General features: G+C 47.2%; 1 protein-coding gene and 1 pseudogene across 4 annotated transcripts in view; both read left to right on the plus strand.

The window, feature by feature from the left end:
* The window catches only part of Galnt18 (polypeptide N-acetylgalactosaminyltransferase 18), a 343,509-nt gene that overhangs the window by 39,603 nt on the left and 289,422 nt on the right, over nucleotides 1-14,484 (plus strand). The gene's annotated exons all lie outside the window — the stretch shown is intronic.
* LOC147827990 (serine/threonine-protein phosphatase 2A 55 kDa regulatory subunit B delta isoform pseudogene) overlaps nucleotides 1-14,484 on the plus strand; it is a 152,124-nt pseudogene that overhangs the window by 34,874 nt on the left and 102,766 nt on the right. The window contains exon 2 of the transcript XR_015451447.1: nucleotides 1-14,484. This exon is cut by the window's left edge and continues 16,185 nt beyond it; it is cut by the window's right edge and continues 102,766 nt beyond it. The product of XR_015451447.1 is annotated as a serine/threonine-protein phosphatase 2A 55 kDa regulatory subunit B delta isoform pseudogene (transcript).

Consider the following 14,484-nt stretch of genomic DNA (forward strand, 5'->3'; position numbering starts at 1 on the left):
GATGGAGCTGCCCAATCCCAGACTTTTAGCCTCCACAATTGTGAGCTAAATAAATCTCTTTTCTTTCAAATTTACCCAGCCTTTTGTATTGTGTTATTAGCCACAGAAAATGGACTGACACATGGTATTTCTAGCCAGTGTTCATCCCTATGGAATCCTGCCCCCTTCAGAATCTTAAATTATCTTCAGGCTTTTTTATCCTTGGGAGAGTGAGCCAACAAAGTTGATAACCGAAAATACGATCAACTGCTGTAGCGCTTGGCAGCGTCCAATCAGAATAGGTCGTGTAGTGGTAGAACAGGGTACTAGGCACCCTCTGCTATGCCAGATAGTAACTGGTTCTGCTATGCCAGGTAGTAACTGGTTTAGTTGCTGGTTCTTGGGGGGATATTGGGGTCCTGGAGGAAGAGCCAGGATAATGGGGGAGGGGTAGCTTGCAAGTGATTTGGGGAGATTTTTACCAAATGGTAAAAATGTTATTTCAGTATTTTAAGAACTGGTATTGTTGGAACAGTGCATACTAGCTAAGTAACAACCATAAAACAATTTTTAAAATGGACCTTGCCTTGATTATTCATGACCCAAGTGAAAGGTTTCCTGGTGGCTTGAGCTTGTCATCTGGGAAGATGTCATCCCTGAAGCTTTGATTCATATGGATATTGGACCCTGACCAAATAGAATTTCTGATCTTCCAACCATAGTTTACACCAAGGGTTCTCAAACTTTTTGGTCTTAGGACTTCTTTATACTCTTTTTTTTTTTTTTGGTACTGGGGATTGAACTTGGGACCTTGCACTTGAGAGGCAGGCAGTGGAACCACTGAGCTAAATCCCTGGCCCATTTCTTTATACTCTTAAAAATTATTAAAGACCTCAATAATTTTTTTATGTAGGCTACATCTGTCAGTATTTATCATATGGCAACTTAAACAGAAAATATGAAAATAATTATTTAGCTAATGGCATTAAACTCAATCACATAATCAACATTAATAACATTTTTTTAATGAAAAAGAAGTTTAGACCCCTGGTGCCAGCTTTAACCTGCTCAGACTGCTGTAACAAAATATCATAGATAAAGTGACTTATACACAATAGAAATTTATTTTTCACAGTTCTAAGGCTAGGAAATCCAAGATCAAAGTGCTGGCAGAGTTGGTGTCTGGCAGTGGCACAGTGTCCGGTTTGTAGACAGGCAACTTCCTGTTGTGTCCTCACATGGTGAAAGGGATGCGGAGCTATCTGGGATTTCTTTTATAAAAGGGCACTAATCCCATTAAGTCATCCTCATGATTTAATCACCTTCCAAAGGCTCTGTCTCCTGACACCTTCACATTGGGGTTTAGGGTTTCAACATATGAATTTCGGGGAGAATGTACATTAGTCAGCTTTCTTCTTGATGGGACAAAGTACCTAACATACACAATTTAAAGGAGAAAAAGTTTATTTTGGCTCATGGTTCCAGAGGTTTCAGTCCTTGGTCAGCTGGATCCAAGGCAGAAATGCCATGGGGGAAAGGCATGGTAGAACAAAGCTACTCACCCAGGGCAGCTGGGAAGCAGAGCAGCAGAGCCAGAAAGGAAGGCGCCAGGCATCAGATGTAGTCCCCAAGGTCATGTCCCCATGACCTACCCAGACAAAGCCAGAGTGTGTTTTACTATTTCTCTTGCCATCTCTGCAGCCAATCAAGATGACGATCAAGATTAACCATCACCGAACACAGACATTCAATCAGTAACAGTTTGGGAAACAAAAAATATTTTACTGAGGATGATACTACATTATATTTTTACAAATCCTTTAATGCCTAGCTTGATGAAAGTTTCACATCTGCTTCTGCATTCGACTTGTCCTATGTTGAATATGCTGTTTTAAGTATATGAATCACATTCTTCTTCACACAGATATGTAAATGGAAAAGGAAAAGTATTTTGATAGCATTTTCAGATAATTGTGGATATTCTTCTTTGATATTATGTCTAGGATAGACAAGTGATGTTTTTAGAGGCTAGTTGCATTGTAGAATCTGAAGCAATATCAATAAACTTTTTTGTACTCTCTTACATTAAAATTCACTTGTCTGACTTGTACTTTGACTCTTGTATCTTTCACCGAAGCATGATTTTGAAACACAATGCATTGTACATTTGAAAAATGGAGGTTTGCAGAGTTATACAAATCTTCTAAATGTGGGCACATTTTATTATACATTATCAAAAACCACTTTCATTAATATTACCACTGGTATCATCAGACAAGAATCGGGAATTGTCAAGCTCATGGTAATAGATGCAAGGTTTCCCAAATTCTAATTTTTTTGTTTTAAGGGTTTGAATTTTGTCTTGAGGAAAAATACTATCATCAGTTACTTTTCTTGAAGTGATAAGCCTTGGCGAAAAGCTTGCCAGATTCCCAAGTTGAATAATTTTGGTTTGTCAGTCACTCTGTCAAGTGACAGTAGTGTTCCAGGAATAGGTTGCTAGTTCAGATCCAGACTCAAGTATACAAGCGCTTCTTAGTACTTACTGTACTTTGGTCTATAGCAGAAGTGCTTTATGTGTGTGTGAAACGCTGATAGGCAGTGCTGACTAACAGGAAAAATTTACACTCTGGATCTTTGTCTTTGCTTGTTTATGTTCCATGCTCCTCAGGAACCTGAAGGGGCAAATGGCTCTCTATGCAGAGTTTATTGAAGGCTTGCCCTTCTGTCCCTACAGGTTCAGACATGCTTTTTCCAGCTCTGCCCACAGTGTTGCTGCTAAGAATGTGGCCAGTGAAATGCAATGGGGCACAGGACCCAGGGGCTGCTGTGACATCTCCCAGGAGCTTTCCATGTGCTGACAACCTCATGGCTCCAGGGTTCCTGGTCACTTTCCTAAGACTCTACAGTACAACTTGTCTTCTCGTGCTTGTTGTCCCTTCCCCCCAATCCTGGACATAACTTCCAGGCCTTTCCTGGCACGGCTCAGTGTCTCTCCTTGAGCTTCCGGTACTCAACTGCTGGCAGGACAGTTTGCTTCAATTTTATTGTCTCTGGGGCTGCTTGGCCTGTCAATTAGAAACAAGTCCCCTGGAATACTAGGGGCCATTTCTTCTCCCACTTGCTATTTTTGCTTCCCTCTGAGCGCCCTCTATTTTGTTCTTTGCCTGGTCACACTCTTCAAAGCATAAAATTGTCTGTAGCCAGCCCAGCTCATGATGCCAGTCCATTCTGACTTCCAGTGCCTTCACAAAAACTCGGTTCACCTCTGTGTGACCTTGTGATTTCATCTTGTGGCAGCTGTTGACTTGCCCAGCATGTGATTCATCCATCTGGGTCACATATTGGTGTTGGGATATCGTGATCTGTGCAGACAGGCCCATGCCTTGGACAAATTTCTCTCTCCCTCCCAGCCCAGTGAATGCCTAGCATGTTGTGTGAATTCAACCTCCACAGGCTGATAGTGCTGTAAATCTTTAGCTTGGTTCTTTCTCTCCTAAAGGAGCTAAAGACTTCAGCATTTGTTCCTGGTCACATGTGGCCAGGGCTTTGGGCAGTATCTTGGTGTGTGTTCTTCTGAAGGTCTGCATTTGAACGTGTGACATCTCCTAGGACCTCTGGTCGTTTGATGTTCTGCCTTTGGGGAAGGAGATGTAAATGTGTCCTTTGCCAGTGCCAAGTGGAGAGGAATTTAATAGCTACAACCTTTTCCATTTATTGATTAAACCCAGCTTTCAGGTGCTTTTTAGCCATGTGTAGAGCTAGAGACCATTTTGCCCTCTGAATTTTATTTTTACTTATGGATTCCAGTGGAATGCATTTATTCAGTCATTCAAAATATGCTAATTGAACACCATTATATACTAATGCTGTGTAAGTCACCCTGGAGGACACAAAGGTATCCAGCAGGTCACCATGTCTCAGAAGGTGTGAGAAAGGCACAGAGAATTAGAATCTAGAAGGATCAGGTGAATCTAGAAGGATCTAGAAGGATCAGGTGTGGAACAGAGGACCTGAGCAGAAAGAGGGGCTAAGGTAGAATTGGCTTTCTGTTCCTGACCAGTAACTCAGGTCAGTAACTCAGCTCTTCTGTGATGTTCTGGAAAGGCCTCCTCTTTATGATGACAAATTGAGGGCAGCTTCTCAGAAAGGAGCAGGAAAGCACCAGATTTTTCGGAGCCCTTGTGGCTTCCTCAGAAGAGAACATGAACATCCTTCCTGGGGTGTGTGTGGGCTGGACTTCAGGAGAGGACAGTGCCTCTCCATCTGTGATATGAACAGTGTGCATGAGAATAAGATGGCTTAGATGGCCCTCAGGCCCGTGGTGGCCACATCCTCAGTGTGTGTGTGTGTGTGTGTGTGTGTGTGTGTGTGTGTGTGTGTGTGTAGCTGTGTGGCTAGGGCAGCAAAGGCAGTTGGGTGTGGCTGATGGAGCTTCATTCTTTTAAAAACCTCATGTAAGCTGGGTGTGGTGATACACACCTGTAATTCCAGCACTCTGGGAGGCTGGGGCGGGAGATCACACAGTTCAAGCTCAGCCCGGCCAACTTTACAAGACCCTATCTCAAAATTAAAAAATTAAAAAGGATTGGGGATGTACCATAGAACAGAGAGCCTGGGTTTAATCTCCAGACACACACATACACACACAAGCTATGTGATCAGGGAACTGTTCTTAAAGCCCTGTAATGGGTATAAATTGAAGGGAGAGTACATTCTATTACCTTTACTGAAGCCTACAAGGCTGAATTGGTTTCTGCTAGGTTGTGCTGTGGTAATAGCTCAAAGGCTTTCAATCCTATGTTAGTCAGCTTTCAGTTACTGTGACAAAATACCTAATGAAGAAGACAAGTTTGTTTTGGTTCATAGTTTTGGTGGTTTAAGTCCATGGTTGGTTGACTCCATTGCTTTTGTGCCTATGCTGAGGTAGCACATTGTGGTGGGGAACATGAGGTAGAGCAAAGTTGCTCACCTCACAGAAATTAGGAAGCAAAGAGAGAGAGAGAAAGGGGGGGAGAGAGAGAAAGGGGGGGGAAGGGCCAGCATCCCAGTAGCTCCTCAAGGACACACCCCCAGTGACCTCACTTCCTTTCCCTAGGCTCCACCTCTTAAAGTTGCCACCACCCCCTAATAGTGCCATGGGGCCTATGACTGAGCTTTCAACACGCAGGCCTGTGAGGGACATTCCAGATACAAACTACAACAAACTCAGGTATTTCTAGCTCACAGTGGATGAGCTTCCCATGCTTCCCGTGACCTCAATCTAGGGCCTGGGCAAGGGGACAGCTCTTGTTTCTGTCTGGTGGTAGAAGGAGAAAACAATGGCTGAATATCACAAGGGCTGCTCAGGCTTCTCCTCGGTGTGGTGTGTGTGAGTTCTGCCCATGTTCCATTGGCCCAAACCAATGAGGTGGCCACTTGCTGTAGGGTGGGATGTGGAGTCCCCCACGGGGTGACATTGAAACTGCAGAACAATGGGTGGGCATGCAACCCTCTCATAGGAAGGGAAGTGATAACGGGGAGCAGTCACAGCTTCCCAGAGCCCTTTGCTGCAGGGGGCCCTGCCTTCCTCTCCTCACACTTTCTCAGGCCTCTGCTTTTGCTCCAACTCCAGGCCTGTGCTGTCCCTCAAACACACCGGCCTTATTCTTGCCCAGGAACCTTTACCCTGCTGTTACTTCTGACCAGAATGCCTTGTTCTTTGCACGGCTCCTGGCTCTGGCTTGCTTCATTAGCCCTCTGCTGAGTCAGCGCCTCCTCAGAGAGGTTTTCTCTGTTCATCTGCCCATTCCTCTTTCCCAGAGCCTTTGCTCTATTTTCTCTGTTCATGCACAACCACCTGAGACTCCCTGATCTCCCTGTTCACCCGCTGTATTTCTCATCAGGAGACGGTAAACGTCAGGAGGGCAGGAACTTTCTCCTGATCTTCTCAGCATCTCATGTACCTGGGTGTCTGGCACTGGGCAGGCTTTTATAAATATGTGGGACAATGAAGTCAGTCCCACAGATGAGAGGCTCCAGCATGTGGGGTGGCAACCCCTTTGGGAATAAACAACAGCCTCACATTGCCCTGGATGCTTCTGTCCTGGTAAACATGAAACAGCCAGGTGCATCTTTTCTAGGGCCCTGGAGACTTCCTGCTTCATCTGTAATGCTAGCCAAGAGAGTGGCAGCAGCCAGGAGGGATCCAATCCACTCAGAGCCCCTATTGAATTAGTATATGTGCTGCCGAAGTGAGCACAAGCCCTTATTGAATTAGTAACAAACTGTATGTACATGTCCAGCCCCACTTGATGTGGCTGCATCAGGTGACAGGCCTGCAGAGGGTAGGCTGTGTGTTGGGAAACGGGGGGAAGCCAGGTGGGTTGGAGTCAGCTGGGATTTTGCAGCCTCTGTCCCTGCTTGGATCAGTGTTCAGCTCCAAAATAGCAAGGAGGTCAGCCACTATTTCAGGTGGACGAGGAAAGCAGAAAATCCTGGCAGGCAGCCCTGGAAGGCAGGAATTATTCAGGCAGCACTTGGCTGTGTTTAAGGTCTGTTTGAAACCCAGATGAAAATGAATCTATCACTTCCATCAGAGCCAGTGGGACATGGTGATTCTGAGTCCTGCTTCTTGCCCCAGCCTCTCCTCTGCCTTGTGCTTATATTTGCCAACACCAGCATGGGCCATGCTCCTGGGTCCCATTCCAGCCCTGCCCTACCCTCTGGCCCTGAGCACTTCTGTCCTGTATCTCTGAAAAACTTTGAAAGATGAGGTTTCTCCAGCTGCCACAGCTGGGGCTCAGCAAGCCTGCTTCTCCTGGGACACCACCAAAGACAAAACACATGCCGCACATAAATTTTCCTCATCAACACACACACTGTCTCCCTCTCCGGGGCCACAGGGAGCTGCAAAGCATGCTTCTGGTGACACAGTTGAGGATGACATAATTGTGGGTGTCCTTTCACTAGCTTGCCCTTGTGCTAGAGAAAGAGAGAGGCCCCAGAAGTCACAGTGCATGGGTGGGATGAGGCCCTGATCCATGGCTATGGAGCTGCCCTTGGACATCCTTATTGGTGGGCGGGTGGAGAGTGGTCCACCCTCCACTCTAACCCTTGCTGAGCCCAGGGGTGAGTTAGTCCCACTTTAGGCAGAAGGAGAGACAGCTCTGCTACTAACTACAGGAGTGATCACAGCTGTGGCAGAGCTGGTGGTCACCAGAGCCTGCTGGTATTGCCATGTGGGCTGTCTTGACCAGAAACTGTCCAGACTGGTGGGCTGTTCTGCTTGGGCAGTGCCATTCATTCCAGTTGTTCAATATTTTGAATGTTTCTCTGTGGGTGTCTCCTTAATCTAGCCCCAGTGGCTGAACTACCTGGCCATAGCACTGTAGGCATTTGAGCTTGAAAATTGAATAATAATATAGTAGCAGAATGATGGAGGGAGGGATTCCAAATGGAGGGAACAGCTGGGCAGAGGCATGAGAAACCCTGGGTTATATCTTGGGGGTAGTTCTATGAAAACCTTTGGTGAGGATGCAGGACTAGGCCTCAAGGTGTAGGAAGGAACAAGATGGAGCCTTCTTCAGCCTTGAAGATCAGCAGCAGATGTGATTTACCCTGGGCCTGCAAAGGGGTTTGCATCTTGGGAATGGACTGGAAAACCCAGATCCAAACATGTAATGGGACATGCTGAAGGTCACATGGTGAGCTAGCAAAAGGCTGGGGTTACCCAATTGTTAAGTAGAAGTCTCTTTTTCACAGAGATATCTGTCTGCTGGCCTGTCTTATCTGTCCTTTTCACCCAGTTGATTTCCTTTTTGGTGTACCTTTTTGTCTAAAGTTGAACGATCAGAACTTTGCATCATACAAACACCTTCCACCTGGCCTTGCTTTCACTGCCATAGGAGACCCAGCACTCTGAGGGTTTGGGGAGCACCTTTTATTGAGTTCTTGGTCCTGTAAAGCCATTTTACAAGTGAGGTTACTGAGTCACAGTACAGTAACTGGTACAGACCCAGGGTGCTAAAGCCACATTCTCCACAACCCCTCCCCAGTGTTCCTGAGACTCTCCTCACTGGAAGGTTAAAAAGTAGAAATTAGCTCTTGCACTTTCCGGGCTTTGTGCATGGATTTATAAGATCACTTATTGGCATAGCCTTGGAGCACATAGCAGTGGGCTTAGTAGTTTATTTAGAAGAGGACAGATTATCAATGAATCTTAATCATACCTGCTCTTTTGCTGCCCCTTTGCACACAGAGCCCTGGTTGTCTGTTCCAAAGCCTTGGTCTAGTCTTCATGGTTGCTGATTGCGCTCTATTCTGCCCACAAGGTACCTTGGCCGTGTTCCAGAGCCGGGGCCCTGATGTGGGGGGTAGAGACAGAGACTCACTTCCGCCAGGGCGGCTCTGCTGCCTCTGTATTGTGGGTTCACACAGGGGATCATTTGGACACACGTTACATGGCTAAACTGAGTTTAGATATCACCAAAGTGATCATCCCTATAGTACAGCTAACAAGCCTGCTACCTCTGAACCCTGTTCATGCTGAGATGACACCGTGGTTTGGATGTGGTTTGACTGTGTCCCTCAAGGGTGCATGTGTTGGAGGCTTGGCCCTCAGTGTGATGGTGTTGTGAAGGTGGGGCCTAGTGGGAGGTCCTTTCCGGCCCCTCCCCAGATTGCTCTTGGGCTTCCTTTCTGGCCATGTGATCTCTTCCTCCTGCCATGATACCATCTACCATGGATGATATAGCCGAGAGCTTAGAGGGTCTTCATCAGAGTTGGTGCTATGTCCTTTGGACTTTCAGCCTCCAAACCTGGAAGCTAAATAAACTCTTTTTCACCAGTGCCCAGCATTATAGTAATAAAAATGGATGAATGCAGAGGGTGTTAGCTGAGCCTTGACTTAGCACTCACTTGAGCTAGCTGTGGGGACATCAGGGTGGCCCAGCAGGCTCCTGAGAGGTGGCCCCTTGCCAATAGGACAGGATGCTGACTCTGCCATCACTACCACTTGGCTAAACAAATGCCCAGATTCACATTTTCTTCCAGTGGATTATATCTGCCTATAGCCAATTCCCAGCCAGCCCTGGGAACTGCTGGGAAGTCACTGGCCAGGAAATTCAAGCTGCCCTCTTGGTTGGGTACAGCTCCGGAAATGGCCTTATCCCTTCGCTAGCTGTCTGATGGTGCTATCCTTGCCTTGTTCCTTCCTTCCTGAGGCCGGGGGTCAAGAGAGGCTACCCCGTGCCTTTTGGATTTCCATGGAGCCAGTTGGTCCAAGTCTTTCATTCTTTGCCCCCATGTAGCCCTTTCATTTTCTAAGAAGGCTCAGAACATGAGAAGGTGGTCTGTAGGGAAGAGTTGCTAGGGAAGGTTGGTTGGAGTTGGGTTTCAACCCCCCCCCCCCCATCGCCCTCTCTTAGGTGGCAGGAGTCCACTGCCACTGCAATGCAATGCTCCTTTATCTTGCCTACAGAGGCTCAGCCTTCCTACAGTCCTGAGTCACCCTCACCTCCTGACTCCGGGAGGAGGCATCTCCTATGGAGATGTCTTGTTGCTTTTTCCCTTTTCTCTTTCTTCTTTCTTTAAAAGCCGAGCAATAAATCCATCCTGGTGAAGTAAAGAATAAAAGGGAAACCTCTTCTTAATTGGCTCAAGGCCATTGCACACATTACCAGGTGCACTCGGGCTGCAATTTACTTTTTAATTAAAGTTCTTTCTACCGACAGGAGAGCGGCACATTGGGCGAGTGTTCGTGTGCTTGAAAAGGGTGTTTTGGGGGAGCAGTCACGAGGGCAGAGCTTGGCTTGTCATTTGGCATAGTGAGTTTGATTTTTTTCCTGGTTTTTGTTATTGTTGTTGTTGTTTCTGCACATGAGTATTTGTCTCTTCGCAGATCATGACCTGTAGGTGAGTCTTCCCTGGGTCCGGAACAGCCCCGAGGCCTGCTGTGGTCCTCTTGGCCCACTCCTCCCCATTCTTCATTCCACAGCTGAGGACACTGCCAGCCTCCACAGAATTTTGGTGTATTCTGGGCCACATCACAAAGTCTTCTGTCTGGCCCCTTCCCCAAGTCAGTGCTGGCAGGGAAATGATTCCTTGGGGTAATCCCACAAGAGAAGTTTGAGTCACCTTCACTCTAGAAACGATCCAAAAGGCCACGGAGAAGGTCACATTCTGGGCTGGAGGTTTGTGCATTCCTTTAGGGTCGAGTTTCTCTTGCCCCTTTCCTCTAAGGGTCTGCATTCCTTTTTCTGATTATATGGGGTAGTTTCCCCCTTCTCGGAAGCCTTGGCCATACCAGCATCTCCCGGGCCTTCTTTTCCCACTTCTGCTTAATCACTTCCCCCAAGAATCTTCCTAAGAAGACCAGGATTGTCTGCTTCCCTTTTGCACTAAGGTGAAAGTTTCCATCTTCCCGAGGCCTGTTCCTATGCCCTCCATCCCTGTAGGCTTCTGGGGGTAGAGCCCAGGGTTCTGTGCTTCTTCATGAGCACCAGTCCTGCTTGTTGTTCCTTCGCGGAAGCTGGCTAGTTTGGAAGGCCGAAAGCAGGCACAGCGCCCTTTCCAGTGACCTTGTCTCTGAGGAATCAGAAGCAGAAGAGGCAGGGTCTTTGCACTTCTGCAGTGTGTGAATGGCTGCCTTTGTGGACCACAGTGACCTCTCCACTCCTGATATGCCAGGAAGTCTCCAGGGAGCAGGTGAGAAGCTGAGAGCACATCTGCCTGGGGACAGGGCTGGGGTGCAGGGCTGCCCCAGCTGGGGCCAGCACTCCATTTGTGGGTGATGTGTGGCCCATGGCTCCCTGAGTGGTCTTCTCTAGCCTGTCTGTGAGTCCCTGAGGGTCTGGAGGGTGTGCAGTGAAAAATGAGCGGAATCAGAATCCCGGCTAACACTGTCAAGCGTTGCTGACTGCAGTGTGGACCTGATTCCATTTCCGCCTCACCTCAGACCTATGAGGTAAGTGGCACCATCCCACACAGATGTGTGGTCTTGCATCAAGGTGACACCATGACAGTCTGAATGGCAGCAAAAATAGTTCAACGACTGTTAGAGTTTGAGTTTTGACTTTTGTCTACAGAAAGCATAATGGTGACACCCTGCCGGTGGTAGTCTGGGGCTACTCCTGGAGGAGTGTGAGGTCCTGCCCCCACCAGCACCCCAGCTGCTCCATCCTGTGACACTAGTGGTGTGTGTTCACCCAGTGGAGTGAAGTTTGTTGGGCCTCACAAAACCCTAACCTCATTAGTTCCATGTATGAACCCAGCTCAGGGGACAGGTCCAGCCTCTAGCGCAAGCTTTGGATTAAGGGAACCTGGGGTTGAATGGTAGTCCAGTTTCCTTCCAGCTCTGTGACCTTAGGCAAAATATTTAACTTTTCTGCGCTTCAGTTTCTCCAACTGTAACATGGCATGGTAGTCGTCTCTCATATGATTGGATTTTTTTTTTTTGATACCAGGGATTGAACTCAGGTCCTTGAGCTTGCAAGGCAGTCACCGGAACCACCAAGCTAAATGCCCAGCCCTGTCTCTCATATGATTATTGTGAGATGTAAATGAAGGGCATACTTGTAGAGTGCCTGCCATGACACAGTAGTGGACATTTCAACAAATGTTGGCACTGTCTTCCCTCCTCTCCCAGTTCTGTTGTCTTCTCTTCTCTTTTAATTACATCTGGGTACAGCAATATCTTGGGGCTTATCTCTTTTGGGAAATTAGCTGTAATATCATTTAGAGTTTTCTCCTTTTTTTTTTCTTTTGGTACTGGGGATTGAACTCAGGACCTTGCGCTTGTGAGGCAGGTTCGGTGCCACTGAGCTAAATCCCCCACCCTAGAGCTTTCTCTTAATTAGTCTAGACTCAGCATTGAAGCCAAGATGAGGCTCTGCATGGAACCACAGCCTAGTGAACAGGGCTGGGGATCTAACCTAACACCTACCCTGGAGTCTGTGTCCCAGAACTGATCAGACACCGGAGGATGCTAGCTAGAGAAGGGCAACCTGTATGCTCACCTATTCTGGGCTTTAATATGTGCTGGCTGCTTCTGTCTTCTAGAAGCCAATTGGGAGTAGGTAGCCAGGTGGTTCAGTGGAAGAGCCTGAAACTTCAGCTCTGTCTCTTTCTATATGACTTTGGGTTATGTCTTCTGTTTTCTGTTTTCTGTTCTTATAACAAAATTCTTGAGACTGGGTAATTGGTAAAGAATAGGAGTTCATTTGGCTCACAGTTCTACAGGCTAAGAAGTCCAGGAGCATGGGTTGGAATCTTCTTGGCATCTGGTGAGGGCTTTCTTGCTGTATTGTGACATGGCAGAGGGCATCACATGCTAGCATGCAGCTCAGGTGTGTCTTTCCCTTCTTATAAAGTCATTAATGCCATTTTAGAGATTCTACCCTCATGACTTCATTTAGTCCTAATCACCTCCCATGGGCTCCATCTCCAAGTACTATTCACATATAAATTTTTAGATTAAGGTTCCAACCTGTGAACTTTTGGGAACACATTCAAACCATAGTAGATTAGTTGCTTCACCTCTCTGAACCAGTTCCCCCCACCAAGTGTGGTTGCGAAGGAAACATAAGGTCTCATATATATGGTTACATGGTTATGGTTTTCAATATTTAGATACCACATTTCATCCTCAAAGGAAGGATCATAATGATAATTTGTTTTCTCTAGAATTGTTGAAGGCTTCCCAATGGGCCCCTCACTTGATGGAACGGCTCACCCCCTCCTTCTTCCTTTCTCCCCTCCCTTTCCCACATCCCTCCTGGTTTCCATCTTTTCTTAGCATTTGGTGTTTGACAGACACAATTTTGGGTACTGGAACAATATGAGGATCTGAAGATGGGTGGACTCACAAGCCTGACATAAGCAGATACACTGGAGCATGGATTCCAAGGCATGGGAGCGAAATGCAGTGTTTGCCAGAAAGGAACTGGAAGTCATGCTCACCAAACGAGGAAACAGGAAGAACAAGGGGCTGGGTCAGGGTCTGCCAGCTCACCTCCAGACCCCTCGCCTGCCCCTTCATAGTTTGGAGAGGCAAGAGGAAGAGTCTTGCTTCAGTGAGCCTTGAGCTGGGCCTGGAGGGCTGTTTAGGATTTTGGAAGATGACAGAGTAGGAAGAGAATGCTAGGGGAGGGACCAGCTTGAGAAAGGGTGCAGCAGCCTAGGGAGGCTGAGCCAGGGATAGTGAGTGACTCTGGAAGAAAGGTGCGTTGGGGCCCCTGCAGAGCCTGTGACCATTGGTGCCTCACATAGACAGTGGATTGGCTTCCATTGTTGGATACCTTGCCAGGAATTAATTGTATTCATGGTAATGAGCTTGGACCCTGGACACTAGTATGGCTTAAATAAACCTCTCTTAAATATTGGATTTATGATGTGTTTTGCATAATAGTAGCAGTAACTCCACCAGGCACATGCTAGATAGATGAACCCAAATACTTAAAGAAACCTGGGCCAAGTATGCTGGAGAAAAACACCTCATGATAAATCATAGCTATTAATTTGCATGCTTTGGGGCTTCCAGGCTGGAGCAAACAATTCTTTAGCCTCCTGGGAGTGTTGAGCAGTAGGCCTTTATGAGCATGCAGGGTAATTTATACTAATGCCTCTGCTCTGTCCTTGCTCTCCTAACAAGACTCCTTTGCTGAGAGAGATATTAAATTGGTCCCATCTGTTTTGGTGTTGCTCTCCTGGGCATCCTGTAGCAGGGATTCCCTTTGACATCAGAGTGTCTTCTGCATCCAGAGTGCCTTTGGCTGCCTTTTGTCCATCTTAGGAAGTGGTAGATGCTGGTGGTGGATTTCGTGGCACAGATGCCCCGAATCTGCATAAACCTCATGTGATGTCATGGTGTGGATTCCATAGGTGGATGAAAGGCCAAGCTGGAAGCCAGGTCTGATGCCTCCTCCTGGAGGATGTGAGATTGTGCGGCATCATCAGAATGTGGATGTGGTTGGGAATGGAGGGAGGATCTTTTGTTTTGCTATTTTTAAGATAATACGTGATTATGCACAAGTTCTAGGCTCCCTATCCAAATTGTGTCATTAAGCCTAGACCAAAGGGTGGGTCCCCCACTGCTCAAACCCCACCCCCCACTGTCTCTACTTCTCCAGTCTGAGGGAGCAGATTTGACCAGTTTTCAGGTCTGAGCAGGGCCCAGGTCATTTGCAGCCTTCAAAAGCCATTTACCTTCTCTGATTCCACCTGTAAAATGGGGACCCAGTGTTTTTGGTCTGAGCCAGCTGACAGTGGCCCTGTGGGGAGGCTCTTTTCCTGGCTGATGCCACAGACAACTCCTGGGGAAGGTGTCCTCTGTCACTTGTGTACTGGTGCAGCTTGTCATGTGATCAGTGGTGCGGTGCCACCATGGACAGGGAACTTCATCTTCAGTATCCAAAGCTGTGTGTTGGGAATCTTTGTGACATGCATGTTATCTGTGAACCTGTGCCCCAGGTCACCAGCCTTGTCACAGCTGTCCACCATCAGGAACATGAACGTGGTCAGAAGGGC

Source organism: Heterocephalus glaber, unplaced genomic scaffold, assembly GCF_053883595.1.
Source record: "Heterocephalus glaber isolate CG9 unplaced genomic scaffold, H.glaber_assembly_v1.0 deba00001428, whole genome shotgun sequence".
Lineage (NCBI taxonomy): Eukaryota > Metazoa > Chordata > Mammalia > Rodentia > Bathyergidae > Heterocephalus > Heterocephalus glaber.